Genomic DNA, 16,423 nt, shown 5'->3' with positions numbered 1-16,423 from the left:
AGTGGTGCGAATCTTTGTCTTCTTGACATTGAGCCTCAGTCCATACTGAAGGCTGCAGTCCTTGACCCTTCACAGCAAGTGCATGAGGTCCTCCTCAGTTTCAGCAAGCATGGTTGTGTAAAAACCAGACAACAATTCAGTCACAGAATGGGCACAGGATATGAGCAAATACTTCACCAATGAAGACATTCAGATGGTGAACAAACACATGAAGAAATGTTCAAAATCCCTAGCTCTAAAAAAGATATCATCTCACCCCAGTAACAGAAGCAAAATTTAAAAGAGCAGCAAACAACAAATGCTGGAGAGGTTTTAGAGAAACTGCAGCCCTTACCTACTGTTGGTGGGAGTGTAGAATGGTGCAATCACTATGGAAGGTGATATGGCATTTTCTCAAAAAGTTGGAAATAGAAATAACATTTGACCTTACATTTCCACTCCTGGTAGTGTACCCTAAAGAAACCATAACTGCCACCCAATCAGCTATATGCACACCAATGTTTATTGCTGCTTTGTTCTTGATAACAAAGAGATGGAAACAACCCAAGTGCCCATCAACAAACAAATGGGTAGAGAATCTGTGGTATATTCACCGAAAGGAATACTATGCGGCATTGAAAAACAAGGAACTCGTGAAATATTACACAAAGTGGGTGACTCTGGAGGATATTATGCTGAGTGAAACATCTCAGGCAGAAAAGGACAAATATTGCATAATACCACGTTTATGTTGGGGAAAACTAAGAAAAGAGGAGATAAATAACATACACTGCATTGGAACAGATGTGGGCTAGAACTGCTTAAACAAAATATATGATAAGCTATTATTTTCATGACAACAGTTCAGAATAAGAGCTGCATAGTAAAATGGACTGGGGGGATAGGAATTGTACAACAAGTAAGGGTGTTGGTTTTTGTTTGTTTTTTTTTTTTGGTTTGGTGTGGGATTTTTTGTTTTTTTTTTATTGAAAGAGAAAAGTGAACTTGGGGGAGGGGTAGGAAGGCAGGAAAATGTGCAACAATGCATGAATGGAAATCCATGTTCTCTATAAACTTTCATTAAAATCTCAATAAAATTTAGTAATAAAAGATAATATACAATTAATAAAAGAAATAAGGAAGGACATCACATCATGATTAAAAGATTCAGAGAGACATAATTTTAACTAACTTCTACACACCAAATGATAGAGCTGCAAAATATATAAACCAAACTTAAATATATTTGAGGAAAGCAATAGACAGCCTAACAATAATAGTAGGCATTTTCAGTACATTTACTTTCCATGAAGACAGAACAAAAAATAAATGCAACAAATAGGCAAAAGAAATAACCTATACAATGAACCACCTCAACTTCACTAGACTTATAGATAATGCTCTATCCAACAAGAACTCAAGATGTATTCTTCTATAGTGCACACTGAATATTCTCTATAAATCACCAAGTAAGCTTTCATAAATTTAGAAACACTGAACTACTCAAAAATAATATCAGACCAAAACTTACAATTAGATATCAGCAGGAAGATAAAGGGGGAAAAAAGTATGCATTTATAAACCAAATTCCTCCTTGCTTGATCATTATTGAGTAATAAATGAAAATTTAAGAGTTCCATGAAAAAATAAGAATGAAAATCCAAATATACCAAAACCTCTGGGACTCAGCTAAAGTAGTACACCAATTTATAACAATAGAGACATATTAAAATAGAAGAGAGAATCGAATCCATCACCAATCATCTACAATGATTAAAAAAGGAACAGCAAGCAAACCCCATGACCTTTAGAAGAAAAGGCAAAAATAAAGATAAGACCAGAAATAAGTGGACAGAAAACAGAAAAATAATAGAAACTATCAACAAAACCAGGAGTTAAGTCCTTGAAAGGATTAACTAAATAGACAAACCACTGAAAAATCTAACAAAAGGGAGGAGGTAAGAACAAAAATAATTAAGATTAGGAGACCGTGGAGCACACCATGGTGAATGAAATATCTCAGTCACAAAAGGACAAATACTGTATAGCACCACTGTTATAAAGCCAGTCTACCATAGGGTATTAGGAGGAGAATGGAATAAGAGTGGGTAGATAATGACCATTGCATTGGAGTAGATGAAACAAAGGACTATCTAAAAATGAATATATGATTAGCTATTATATTATAGATATTAACAATAAGCCAGAATAAGAGTTATATCACTACAAAGGTAGGTAATTGTGCGACAATGAATGAATATTAAAAATAAAAGTGAATTAAGGGAGAGGCAAGGGTTGGAGAGGGGATAAATATGTAGCAATGAATGAATGAAAATCTAACTTCTCTGTAAACATTCATTAAAATCACAATTAAAATTTTATATAAAATAAAATAAGTGATGTTACAAAGGAATCAAATACAATTTAAGAATAATAATAGAGTACTAAGAAGAGATAAAGGAGCTGGTAGCCTAGAGGGTAAGAAGCTTCACTGCCATTTTCATTTTTATTTCAAAGACAAGCTCTTCAAATTTATAAGTTACTGTTAAGGATCTCTCTAAGGAGTTAAAATGGTCTTTTCAATTACTTTTTCTGCAGTTGAGAGTTGGACAGTGGTTAAGAATGAAAGAATTGATGCCTTTGAGTTGTCATGCCAGAGGAGGATACTGAATATCAGATGTACTGCTAAAAGAACAAATTAATATGTCTTGGAGAGAGTAAGGCCAGGGTGCTCTTTGTAGACAAAGATAGTGAAGCATCATCTCACATATTTTGGACATGTTTTTAGGAGAAGTTAGTCCTTGGAAACGTGCATGATTCTTAGAAAGGTGGAGAGTCGGTGAAGGAAATAAAGACCAGCAGTGAGATGAATTAACAAAATGACTGTAACAATGAAATCAAGTGTATCAGAGATGATGAGGATGACACAGGATAGAGTAAAATTCATAGCCATTGTTCATAGGTCTCAATGAGTCTTAGTCAACCCCTCATTGCGTAACAAAAAACAAAAAACAAACAAACAAACAAAAGACCCGCCAAACAAGCAAAAAACAAAACAAAACAAAAAACAAGACAAGTTATAGAATATGGACAAACTCTTAGAAACTTATGTTGTTGTTGTTGTTATGTGTTGTCGAGTCTCTTGCGACCATAGCGACCCTATGTACAACAGCCCTAAACTCCACTCTGTCCTGTGCCAACCGCACCATCTCCGATACACCCATGCCAATTGCCCTGTCACTGAATAAATGCACCTCATAGAGGGCCTTCCCCTCCTGCGCTGTCCCTCCACCCTACCAAGCATGAGGTCCCTCTCCAAGGACTGTTCCCTCCTTACAACATGTCCAAAGTATGTTAGATGGAGCCTCAGAATCCCTGCCTCCAAGGACTCTTTTCAGGATGAATCTGTTTGTTTTCCTAGCAGTCCATGGTACCCTCAATACTCTTCTCCAGCACCACAGCTCAAAGGCATCAATTCTCCTTCTATCCTCCTTAGTCATTGTCCAACTCTCTGATGCATAACATGTGATTGCAAAGACCATGACCTGTATCAGACACATCTTAGTTTCCAGAGAGACACCATTGCTCTTCAGTATTTTGGAGGGGTCCCTAACAGCAGACTTTTTCATCACAATACGTCTTTTAATTTCCTGGCTACTGGTGAAGAGAGTGTTTACTGTGGAGCCAAGCAAACTAAACCTGTGAACAAACTCAATCTCTTCACCATCCATCCTGATGCTGCCAATTGGCCCAGTGGTGAGAATCTTTGTCTTCTTGACATTGAGCCTCAATCCATATTGGAGGTTGCAGTCCTTGACGCTCTACAGCAAACGCTTCAGGTCCTCCTCACTTTCCTCAAGCAGAAACTCATACACTCCATAAAATACTAGGACCTATCTTGAATACACCTATCACAAAAGAAGAAATTAAACATTTCATTAAACAAAACTTCCTACCAAAAAAGCCACAGCCCAGATAACATCACTGGTGAATCCTATCAAACATCAGAGAGGAACTGCCACCAATCCTATTTAATTTATTTCAGAGTATAAGAAATAATAGAACAGTCCTAGATTCACTCCATAAGTTACGTAGGCTTAATAACACCAGGTAAAGACATTATCAGAAAAGATAACTATATACCAAGATCCCTCATAAATATAAACATAAAAAATCTTAATGAAATAATTTCTAACAGAAACTAACATCATACCAAAAAAAAAAATCATGATCCAGTTGGACTCAGACAAGGATAGTTCCACATAAGAAAAAGAATCAATGAAATCTGTAATAAAAGATTATACAAGATGATAATCTCAATTGATACATAAAAGACATTTAACAAAATTCAAGATCCTTTCTTGATTAAAACACTCAACAAAATAGGAATAGAGGAGAATTTCTACAACATGATTGAGAACACATAAACAACACCAACAGCCAACATCATCCTCAATAGAGAGCGGTTAAAGGCATTCTATTTGTGATCAGGAACTAAATCAGGTTTTCTGCAGTCATCACTCCTATTCAATGTTGTATTGAAAATGCTAGGTGGAGTAATAAGGCAAGAAAAGGAATAAGTGCCATCTAAATCAGCAAATAGGGGATGAAACTATCTCTAGTTACAGAAGATATGATATCATACATATAAAATAACAAAGATTCAACAGGAAAACTGGTGAGTCTAGTTGACCAATTCAGTAAAAAATGACAAAATACCAAAAAACAATGATTTTGTAAATATCTATAACATGGGAGACTCAGGAAAGCATTTGCTCAGTAAACTAACTAAGTCTCATCAGGGCATAAGACCATTATTGTAAAAATAGAAGGATAACTGGTAAAATGTGAATAAAATTCAAAAAAGAAAAGGGGAGAGGAAGATGGGGTTGTAAAATGAGGAAGGGACAAATCACTAGGATTGCAGAGTTTGGTGGACAGATGGGAGCTGGTAAAGGAATAGGAAAGATTCAATGGAGACCTAAAAAGACAAGGTAATAGGTCAATTTTATAAGGCATAGATCAATTTTATAAGACACGATGTTTTGAATGATTTCATGAAACATGACGTGAATTAAAGATTGGGTGAAGCACAATGTACATGAATGAAACACAATTTATCTGAATTTTGTATGCAAACCAATAAAATAAAACAAGACCAATTACAATATCCACCAATAAGATTAAATGCTTAGCAGAAAATATAACCATAAGCACAAAATGCTTATAAAATATAAAAATATATAAAATTACAAAACCCTCCTACACTAATAAAAAAAATAGTGCTAGATAAATGGGAGGATGTACTATGCTAATGGATAGGAGGATTTAATATTGTGAAAATAACAATTCTACCAAAGCAAGTTAAGGTTTAATGCAATCCCAATTCAAATTCCAACACCAATCTTCAAAGATAAAGGCAATTTTCATCTTTATTTAGAAAGGAAACAGGTCCCCTTCATAAGCAAAGATTTACTGAAGAAGACAAAAAAACAGGAAGCACATTTACGTACTCAAAGCCTATCAAAACAGCACTGTCCCAGTATAATAACAGATACAAAAACCAATGTAGTAGAATTAAGACACCATGAATCAATCCATCCACTTATTAACAGTGGCTCTTTGATGAGGATCTAACCCTTTAAATGGAGATTGACAGTTTCTAACAAATGGTGCTGAAAAAAACTGGACATCCTTTTACAGGAAATTGAAACAAGATTTTCATCATACACCAAGGACAAAAATCAATTCAAGGTGGATCAAGCATCTATACCAAAAACTATAGAGATTATTAGAGGAATAAAATAGGGACAAATTTAGGGGCCCAGGGGGCCTCTGGTGACTTAGAGGGTAGGTAGTTGCACTACCAATGCAAAGGCAAACTGTTCAAAGGCACCAATTGCTCCATTGAAGAAATATATGGGAGCCCCTCCCATGCAATTTACCAGACTCTGAAAACCTGCTAAAGAGTTACCTATCTATTTGTTCTAACTTGATAGCACTTAACAAGAGTAATCTGCAGCATGAATAGACTTTCAAACATAATAAAAAAATGCTCAACCAGTAAAGGATAAAAGGAATCAATCAGACTTTCTAAATAGTGTGTATTTTAAAAATTCTCCAAAAGAATAAAAAGAGACCACTACAACTGGGGGGGGGGGGATTTTGGCAATGATGTACATGACAAGGGCTTCATATCTAAAATTTATAGAAAACTCCAGCATCTAAGACAAATGAAGACAAATAACCCAATCACGAAATGGCTAGAATATATGAAAAAAAACAAACACCGATTGACCAAAGAAGCAATTTATAAACACCTGGAGAAATGCTCAAGATCACTAAACATTGGTTGTTATGTGCCATCAAATTACCTGTGACTCATAGTGACCCTATGTACAATAGCTCTGATCTCTGCTTTATCTTGAGCCAATTTTGTGTTCTCTGAGACACCTACCCCATTCTCCCAGTCACTATACCAATCTATCTTATCCAGAGTCTTCCTCTTTTGAATGGTCCCTCCACCTTTTCCAAGTGTAAAGTCCCTCTATAAGACTGCTCCCTCCTGGCAACATGCCTAAAAAAAGTAAAATGAAGCTTCAAAATTCTTACCTCTAAGGAGCAGCGTGGTTTCATCCTCTCTAGGAGGAACCTCTTTGTTCTCGTAGCAGCCTATAGTATATTCAATACTCTTCTGCAGCACCATAATACAATAACATCAATTATTTTTCTATCGTCTTTAGTCATTGTCCAGCTCTCTGATGCATAAAAAGTAGTTGTGAAGACCATGGCTTGAATCAGGCACACCTTGGTCTCTAGACTGATTTTGTTCCTTTTCTGTGATCTGGAGAGTTCCTTGACAGCAGATTTTCTCAATGCAATTTGTCTTAATTTACTCGATGTTGGTACCAAAGAGTTGATTGTGGAACCAAACAAGCTGAAATAATTAAAAATCTCATTCTCTTCTCCATCTAACATGATGCTGCCAGTTGGCCCACTGGTCAGAATCTTTGTTTTCTTGATGTTAAGCTGTAATTAATATTAAAGACCTTGATCTTTTGCAGCAAATTCCTCAGGTGCTTCTCAGTTTCAGCAAGCAACATTGTGTCATCTGAATAACACAAGTTGTTGATGAATCATCCTCCAATCCTGATGTCACATTCCTCCTCATAAAGTCCAGCCTCCTGGATGATCTGTTCCACATAAATACTGAAAAGGTATGGAGAAATGATTCATCCCCGGTGTACACCTCTCCTGATTTTGAACTATCCAGTGCTTTCTTGCTCTGTTTTCACCACTGCCTCCTGGTCCAAGTATAGATTTCACTTGAACACAATCAAGTGTTCTGGGATTCCCATTCTTCTCAGGATAACCACAATTTGTTGTAATCCACACAAATGTCTTACATTATCAACGAAACATTGATATTTCTCTGGTACTAAGGTCCATTTAACTTTATCTAGGGCTGTTGTACGTAGGGTCACTATGAGTTGCAAGCGACTCAATGGCACATAACAAAAACAACAACATAATGTCCCTAGTGTCACGGCCTCTTCTAAATCCAGCATGCACATCTGCCATTCTCTGTTGATGTCAGTTTTGGAGAATCTTCAGCAGGATCTTACTTGATCATGATAGTAATGATATTGTTAGGACATTTTCACACTCTGTTTGAACACCTCTTTTTGGAATGGGAATAAATATGAATCTCTTCCACTCAGTTTCATCAAGTAGCTGTCCTCCAGATTTCGTGGCACAACCTGGTGAACAAATTCAGGGAAGCATCTCCTTCTTGAAATATATCAATTGGTATTCCATCATTTCCCTGGGCCTTATTGTTTGTTTGTGTTTTTTTTTTGTGTGTTTTTTTTTTTTTGCCAATTCTTTCAGAGCAACTTGAACTTCCTCCATCACCACTATTTCTTAATCATACATTGTTTCATGAAATTCTTCTGTGTCAACCAATCATTTTTGTTATAAAGATTGTGTGTATTGCTTCCATATTATTTGGATGCTTCCTGGGTCATTCAACATTCTGCCCCCTGTGACTGCCTCCTGAAGTATTGCAGCTTGAGGCTTGAATTTGTTTTTCAGTTCCTTCAGCTTAAGAAATGCCAAGTGAGTTTATCCCTTTTGATTTTCCATCTCCAGCTCTTTGCATATTTCATTAATATGCTTTGCTTTGTCTTTCTATGCTGCCCTTTGAAATCTTCTCTTCGGTTCCTTAACTTCTTGATTTCTTCCTTTTGCTTTGGCTTCTCAGTGCCCTAGTACAATAGTAAGAGTCTCTTCTGATATTCATCTTGGTCTTTTCTTCTTACTTCATTGTAATAATCTTTTGCATTCTTCTTGGATGATATTCTTTTTTGTTAAGTATTGTGATTGTTGTTAAAGATTTACATATTAGAATATAATATATCACTGTATGAATCAATGCAAAAATTTTGTAAGAAATAGAACAAATATTACCCCCCCTACTTATTCTCAATTTATACTCCCATCTCTCCCCCTCCTTGAATCTCTATGCTTTTTACTAGTTATCCTTCTGTTTTTACAATAATGGTCTTTTCCCATAGCTCATCTGGTATTCATTCATTAGTGTTCAAGGTGGTTTTGTGCTTTCTCAAGCAGTTGGAAACAGAAATACCATTTAATCCAGGAATTCCACTATTGGGTATTTATCTTAAAGAAACCAGAGCAACAACTCAAATAGATGTATGTACATCCATTTTTATTGCTACATTATTCACATTAACAAAGAGATGGAAGTAACTCAAATGCCCATCAGTGAATGAATAGAAGAACTAAAGTGCATTCACACAAAGGAATATTATGCAGCATCAAAAAACAATTAACTTTTACAACATTACACAACATGGGTGAAACTGAAGACATTATGCTGGGTGAAATATCTCAGTCACAAAATGACAAATCCTGTGTAACTCTGCAGTTGTAACGTAGAACTGACACGGAGGGTGCAGAGAACAGGAGAAGAGTGGCTAGATAATGAACACTGCATTGGAGCAGATGAGGGGAAGAACTGACTGAAAAGAATATATGATAAAGAATTATATGACTACAATATGGAATAAGAGATACATTGCAAAGTAGACTAGGGAAAAAACAATGGAGGGCAAGGGAGGAAAATTTGCAAACAATGAATGAATAAAAAATGGAAGAAAAGAAACTGAGTGGAAAACAGTTAACATTCTATACTGTTATTTTAGACAACTCCCTCACTATCTTCAACTTCTGACCTATTTTGTCTTCCTACTCTCAGAATTCTACAGAGTCTTCTCAAAAACTGAATATCAGCCCTTGGAACCTAAGTACTAACTTCTTGAAATTGATAATTGGGCTACTCAGGCTAAACAAATGAAAAATTTTGGTAGCTTTGAAATTACTGAACATTAGCAATTACAGTAATTAATTAATTAAATCTAATTAATCAGTAACTAGATTTATTCGTGGAGAGGTATTTTCTAAGGAGATAAAATTTATAGTATACTTAATAATTTAAAAATTAATTATTGCTCTATATTAGTAATTTAGTTCTTTATAACACTAGACTGTCAGTTTTGAGTTACATTACTTAAAGATGTTATGGGTAGAATATTTAATGATCCAAGAAGCATCAAAAGAAGGTGGAAGGAGTACACAATTACTGTACCAAAAGGAATTGGCTTACACAAAACAATTTCATTAACTCACCTATGATCCGCTTTCCCCTGCATTTTAGTACCTGCCATTTCTTCTGCTTGTCATGGTCTAGGGAGTTCATCTAACCCATATAGTATCAGGAGCCTCACCACTTTGGGTTTTTTTGGAGAGAAGAGATACCTTTAACTATAGAACTTGGCCTATCATCTGTGGTGCAGCAGAAGTGATTTCAGGGGTGGTCCTCCTGGTCTGAGGATGGCCATCAAGATTGAGTTTGGTAGCTGGCGCTTTCTTTCTTATGTTGTTTTTTGTAGAATGCCCAGTGGCCTTGAAGCATATGTTGCATTTCAATATGCCCCATGTTAAAAACAGCACTGGAGAACCAGTAAGGAAGGTGCTAATTTATGATTGGTTTGCCCAAGATATAACCTTTCCTTTGCTGTCTATGAAAGCACTAAGAGACATGGGAGTCACTCCACATCTGTTTTGTACTCTGATAGAGATTCTGGTCCAAATGTTCCTGCAGTGTACTTTGTAATGCTAAATGAATAAAATATTTATGAAAGGTGCCAGGACCTTTCAAATTAGCTCTGTGAATCTTATTATTTAAATTTTATTTCTGCTATTTACTGGAAGATATTGTCAATGCAGCATTAACAGCTAGTGCAGTGGCACAAGTAGGAAAGGTTTTTGACTAGTATTTAAATTTGGCTACTTTAGAAGATAATATGCTTGTATTATGTAATCAAAATAAGAAACTTGTTTCATATCGTGCCACTGACAGGCCAGCTATCACAGACACATAAATAGAGACTGTTATGGATACTGGTGTTGACAGCCTCTTTGCTTTTTTGATATACTGAATGCTATTCCTATAATTAGATGTTCAAAACACATAGCAGCAGAAATGATAACAGTGAAATTAGATAAGAAACATTAGGAAACTCTAAGAGATGCAACAATCTCTTTACAGGTGATATACTCAGAGCAGGCCAATTCAGTTTCCAAAGGCCTTTATAAGTCATTGTTGACAACAATATAGTTTTGGCAACTCCTTTACATCATACTTGTGCTTGGGCATACCAAGCTTTGGTGTATGATGTGCTGGATTTCCATTTAAACAGAGTTAATTTGGAAGAATCAGCAGGAATAGAAAACTCTCCAGCTGGTGCCAGGCCAAAGAGAAAAAGCAAAACAAAACAAAAAGTCTTATGATTTAACTCAAGTTGATAAATGTTGGCAAAAATATGAAGGAAGTCTATTTCTAGAAGTTTCAGAACCGGTTATAGAGTACAAGAGGATGAAGTCAAACAACTTAAAACCATTATGGGACTTGAAGGGGAAGATGAAGGAGCTCTGACTATGCTCTCTGACAATAATACTAAGCTAACTTCAGCTGTTATTTCATTGCCAGAACTTCTGGGGGCGGGGGTAAAAAAGACTTATTGATCTCCATACAGATGATGCCACTGCTGTTTTAGAATGTATCAAAGTCAAGGAAATTGGTTGTATATTCTGATTATGAAGAAAAAAAATAATGAACAAGACAAATCTGGATAAATCTCTTCTGGACATAATATCAGACCCTGATGCAGGCACACTGGAAGATAAAATGAGGGTATTTATTACATAGTACATAAGCACACAGCAGCTACCTTCTGAGGCTAATTTGGAACAATATAAAAAAAAAGCTTTGACTGATGTGGGATGTAACCTTGATCCCTTACAATGTATTAAACAGTTGAAGGCTTTTGCAAAGATGGCCTCAGCTCCTGCCAGCTACGGCAAACCTACTGCTAAATCAATAGGTGTCTTATCATGAGTCATGAACATAGAATTATAGTTTGTAAAGCAAAGAGTGAAAGACATGGTATTTAAACATCAAAACCTAGTTGTATTTTACATACTCTCATGGAGAAGAATAAGACCCTGAAACCAATGACTACAGATAGTTTTATCCTAAGATGCTACAGTTCAGTGCCAAAATTTTTAAGATTTTTTTGACCCCAAGATATTACAGCTTAGTGCCAAGGAATTCAAGTCAATTCTAAGAGGCAATTGTTTTTGTTTCAGGAGAAGACAATTACACTGAAATAAAAATCTTATTGACTGCATAAAGGGAAATCAAGGCAAACACATTTTATATGATTACAGTGAGATTTTTAATACTCATAATGTTTTAATGTTCATAAAACAGTTGTCCCAACTTGGAAAAGAATTAAACAGATGACCTTTAATATGAGAATCATCTACTGGAAACTTGATTCAATGTAGAAAAAGTTAAGAACCAGATGTTTCCTTCTTCATAACAGTGTTCTAACAGTGAAACTTAGTTATTTGATGATTTTTAAGGAAATTCTATACTTAATATAATGTGCATTAATTAAAAGAATAAAGCATTTCAGAAATTTAAATAATAGCCTATGATCAAGAAATAATAATAATGAAAGAGGAAGTTCAATCTGCTCTGGGGCATTTGGGAAAAAAAAAAAACATTTCTAGAATTGATGAAATACCATCAGTGTAATCCCAAATGAGACATTTCAACAAACAGATGCAGGCCTGGATATGCCATGTTGTGCCAAGAAATCTGGAGAACCTAACCAACTGACTGGAAGAGATCTATATTTATTTCTATTTTCAGGAAAGGTGATCCAACAGGGTGCGGAAGTCATCAGACAATATCACTAATACCACATGCCAGCACACTCTTGTTGAAAATTACCCCAAAACGACTTTAACAGTACATCAACAGAGAACTGCTTGAAATATAAGCTGGGTTTAGAAAAGGCCGTGGCACTAGGGATATCATTATTGATGCCAGATGGATTCTGGCTGAAAGCAGGGAATTTCTGAAGAATGTCTATCTGTGTTTTATTGGCTGTTGCTGCTATGTGCCATCAAGTCACCTGCAATTCATAGCAACCCTATGTACAGCAGCTCTGAAGCCTGTTCTGTCCTGAGACAGTCTCATTAATTACAACACACCAACCACCATTGCCCCTGTTACTGTATCAATCCATCTCCTCCGGGGTCTTCCTCTCCTATATTGTTTTCCCAGCCTTCTGAGCATGATGTCCTTCTCTGAGGACCGGTCTCTCCTCACCACATGCCCAAAGTATGTGAGATCGAGTTTCAAAATCCTAGCCTCCAAACAGAATCTTGATTTCACACTCTCCAAGACAGAACTATTTGTTTTCTTGACAGTCCATGGTCTGTTCAAGACTCTTCTCCAGCAATTTGAAGTCATCGGTTCTCTTTCATTAACCATACAAAGGCACTTGTCTGTGTGTATTACAACAAATTTTAGCTAATCTTGAGAAGAATGGGAATCTCAAAACACTGATTGTGCTCATGCAAAGCCTCTACCTAAACCAAGAGGCTATCATACAGAGCAAAAGAATACTACTTCATGGTTTGAAATTAAGAAAGGAGTATACCATGGATACACACTTTCTCCCTACCATCTTAATCTATTTTCAGAACAGATCCTCCAGGAGCCTGGACTTTTTTGAAAAGGAATATGACATCAGGATGGAGGAAGACTAATCAACAACCTGCATTATTTAGATGACACAACCTTGCTTGCTGAAACTGAGGAGGACTTGAAGTGTTTGCTGCAGAAGATTAGGGAAGCCTTCAATACGAATTGTATCTCAACATCAAGAAGTCAAAGATTCTCTTCACCAGACCAATCAGCAGCAGCATGATGAATGAAGAAAAGATTTAGGTTGTTAACAATTTCATTTTGTGTAGATTTACAATGAACATTGTTAGCACCACTAATCAGGACATCAAATGACGAGTTGCTTTAGAAAAGTCTGCTATTAGGCACCTCTCCAAAGGGCTGAACATCAACATGTCAGTTTAGAGACTTAACGTGCACCTGATCCAGGCCATAGTCTTTTCCATTGCTCCTTATGCATCTAAGAGCCGGAAAATTACTAAGGGTGATGGAAGAAGAATCAATCAATGCCTTTGAGATGTGGTGCTGGTGAAGAGTATTGACCATATTACAGATGTCTAGGAGAATAAATAGATCTGGTCTGGTGAGGGTAAAACCAGGTTGTTTCTTGGAGGCAAGGATTTTGAAACACCATCTCATATTTTGGCATGTTGCCAAGAGGAAAAAAGCATCCTTGGAAAAGGGCATCCTGTTTTGAAGATGAAGGGTCCACATAGGAGGGGAAAATCCTGGATAAGATAGATTGACACAGTGACTATGGCGATGTGTCAGTAATGGTGCAATTGGCTTAGGATAGGGAAAGGCTCAGCACTTTTCTTCATAGAGTCACTATGACTCTACAGCGCATAAAAATAACAACATATAGCTATGATTCTCAGTTGATATATGTCAGTATATAGTAGTTAAATTAGAGGGCTTTGGACTAAGTTAATGATATTAAGCAAATCACTTAAGCTTTTTAAAACCCTGAATCCTTTACCTGTAAAAAGAGGGTAACACATAATATTTCGCTAAATTAGGACATAGTGCAAAATATTAGCTTATTTACTAGCACAGATTATACTCACTTCTCAGATAGCTACATATTTCCTTTTAAAAAACAAAATCGTTGTGTGAAAATTGGCATTTTGTGAAAATAGATCATAACCACTCACAAAAAGATAGGATGACTTTATATCATTAAATAATGAGCTCTGACGGCCTAGTGATAAGAAGCTGTGCTGGTATTCCAAAGGAATATGGCTTGAATTCACTAGCTGCTCTACAGGAGAAGATTAATAAACTCTTCCCTTGCGATTTACTGCCTTTGAAAATCCACTGGAGGGTCAGCTACAAGTCCGTTCCAACTCGATGGCACTCAGCAACAATGGCTTATCATTGTATAACTGTAAATTCACTAAGAAATATGTCCAAGCCAAGTTGACACTTGCCCTTGACTATCAAGGACAGCATTACTGTCTGTTCACGGGTTTGTTATTGCGTATTGTTAAGTGCTTTCAAATAGAATATGACTCATAGCAACCCCAAGAACAGTAAATATGAACTCTGTCTTATTCTGCACCATATTTATCATCCCCAACATATTTGAGTCAGTTTCCACAGATCAGTCCGTCTCATTGACAGTCTTCCTTTCCTTTGTTGGCCTTTCCAAGAATGATGTTTTTATCCGAAAAAATAATGGGACAGTTTATAGATGAGAAGTTATTTTGAGAAGCTACCAAACTACCTAAGATTAGAAATAGCCTATTTGTTATTGATTAACACATTATTACGCCTATCCATTCATAAATGGTTATATTGTTGCATGCTATCGAGTTGTCTGTGGGTTAAATACCTTATGCACAATAGTTCTGAACTCAGTGCTATCCTGAGCCAGTCTTACTGTCTCTGATACACCGGCCCTCATTACCCCAATTACTGTGTCAATCCATCTCATCCAGGGTCTTCCTCTTCTGTGCTGTCCCTCTGCCTTTCCAAGCATTATGTCCTTCTCCCTACTGTCTGGTCCCTACTGTCAACATGCCCAAAGTATGTGAGATGAAGCTTCAAAATTCTTCCCTCAAAGGAGCAACTTGATTTCACCCACTACAAGACAGACAGTTCTCTTGACAGTCCATAGTATGTTCAATAATCTTCTCCAGAACCACAACTCAAAGGCATCAATTCTTCTGTCACCCTTAGTCATTGCCCAGCTACAGATGCATAGCAAGTAATTGTGAAGATCATGCCCTGGATCAGGTGCATCTTAGTCTCTGACTGACCTTGCTCCTCTTCAGCACTCAGGGGAGGTCCCTGACAGCCCATTTTTTTTTTCCAATGGAATTTGTCTTTTGATTTCCTAACTGCTGATGCCAAGAATATCGATTGTGGAAACAAGCAAGCTAAAACAGTTAACAATCTCAATCTCTTCTCTATCTATCATGGTGTTGCCAACTGGCCCAGTGCTGAAAACCTTTGTTTTGCTGATGTGCTTCAATCTACAGTTCACAACCTTCTATAGCAAATGCTTCAAGTCCTCCTTAGTTTTATCAAACAAGGTTGTGTCATCTGCATGATACAGATTGATGAGTCCTGTGGAATGAAACATCAAATATTCTTATGCAAGTTCACTGAAGTAAAAGAAAATTATACCAGTTCTGCAAGAACCAAAATTTAACTTTGAATCTATCCCACCTGAATTTAAAAACCATATAAGGAATAGGTTTGAAGACATTTTAAATAGGTATATATTGTTTGCAGTTGTAGTTGTTATTATATGCCCTTGAGTCACCTGCAGCCCTATGTATACCAGGTTTGAACCCTGCTCTATCTTGAGCCAGTCTCACTAATTCTGACACATCAACCCCCATTGCCCCAGTTACTGTATCAATCCAACGCATCTGTTGTCTTCCTCTCCTGTGCTGTCTCTCCAACTTTCCAAGACCTTCTCTAAGGCCTCCTGGACATATGCCAAAAGTATATGAGATGTAGTTTCAAATTCTTAGTCTCCAAGGAGAAACTTGATTCCACACTCTCCAAGACAAACCTATTTGTTTTCTTGTCAGTCCATAGTATGTTCAAGACTCTTCTTATGCAACACAACCCAAAGGCATCAATTCTTCTTAGACATTGTCCAGATCCCTGAAGCGTAACAAGTAATTGTGAAAACCATAGCCTGGATTAGGTGCACTGTAGTCTCTAGACTGACATTGTCGCTTTTCAGTACTATGGAGATGTCCTTGACAGCAGATTTTCTCAAAGAAACGCATCTTTTGATTTCCTGATTGCTGGTATTAAGAGTGTTAATTGTAGGACGGAGTAAACTGTCATTGTTAACCA

At 36.6% G+C, this 16,423-nt stretch overlaps 1 pseudogene; it reads left to right on the top strand.

Moving 5' to 3' along the window:
* The first annotated feature begins 9,967 nt into the window (after positions 1-9,967).
* LOC102876541 lies at positions 9,968-11,869 on the top strand (annotated as a pseudogene).
* The last annotated feature ends 4,554 nt before the right edge of the window (positions 11,870-16,423 follow it).

Source organism: Elephantulus edwardii, unplaced genomic scaffold (genome assembly GCF_000299155.1).
Source record: "Elephantulus edwardii isolate Elephantulus edwardi_28Jun2011 unplaced genomic scaffold, EleEdw1.0 scaffold00204, whole genome shotgun sequence".
Lineage (NCBI taxonomy): Eukaryota > Metazoa > Chordata > Mammalia > Macroscelidea > Macroscelididae > Elephantulus > Elephantulus edwardii.
This window is presented reverse-complemented; position numbering and strand designations above follow the sequence as displayed.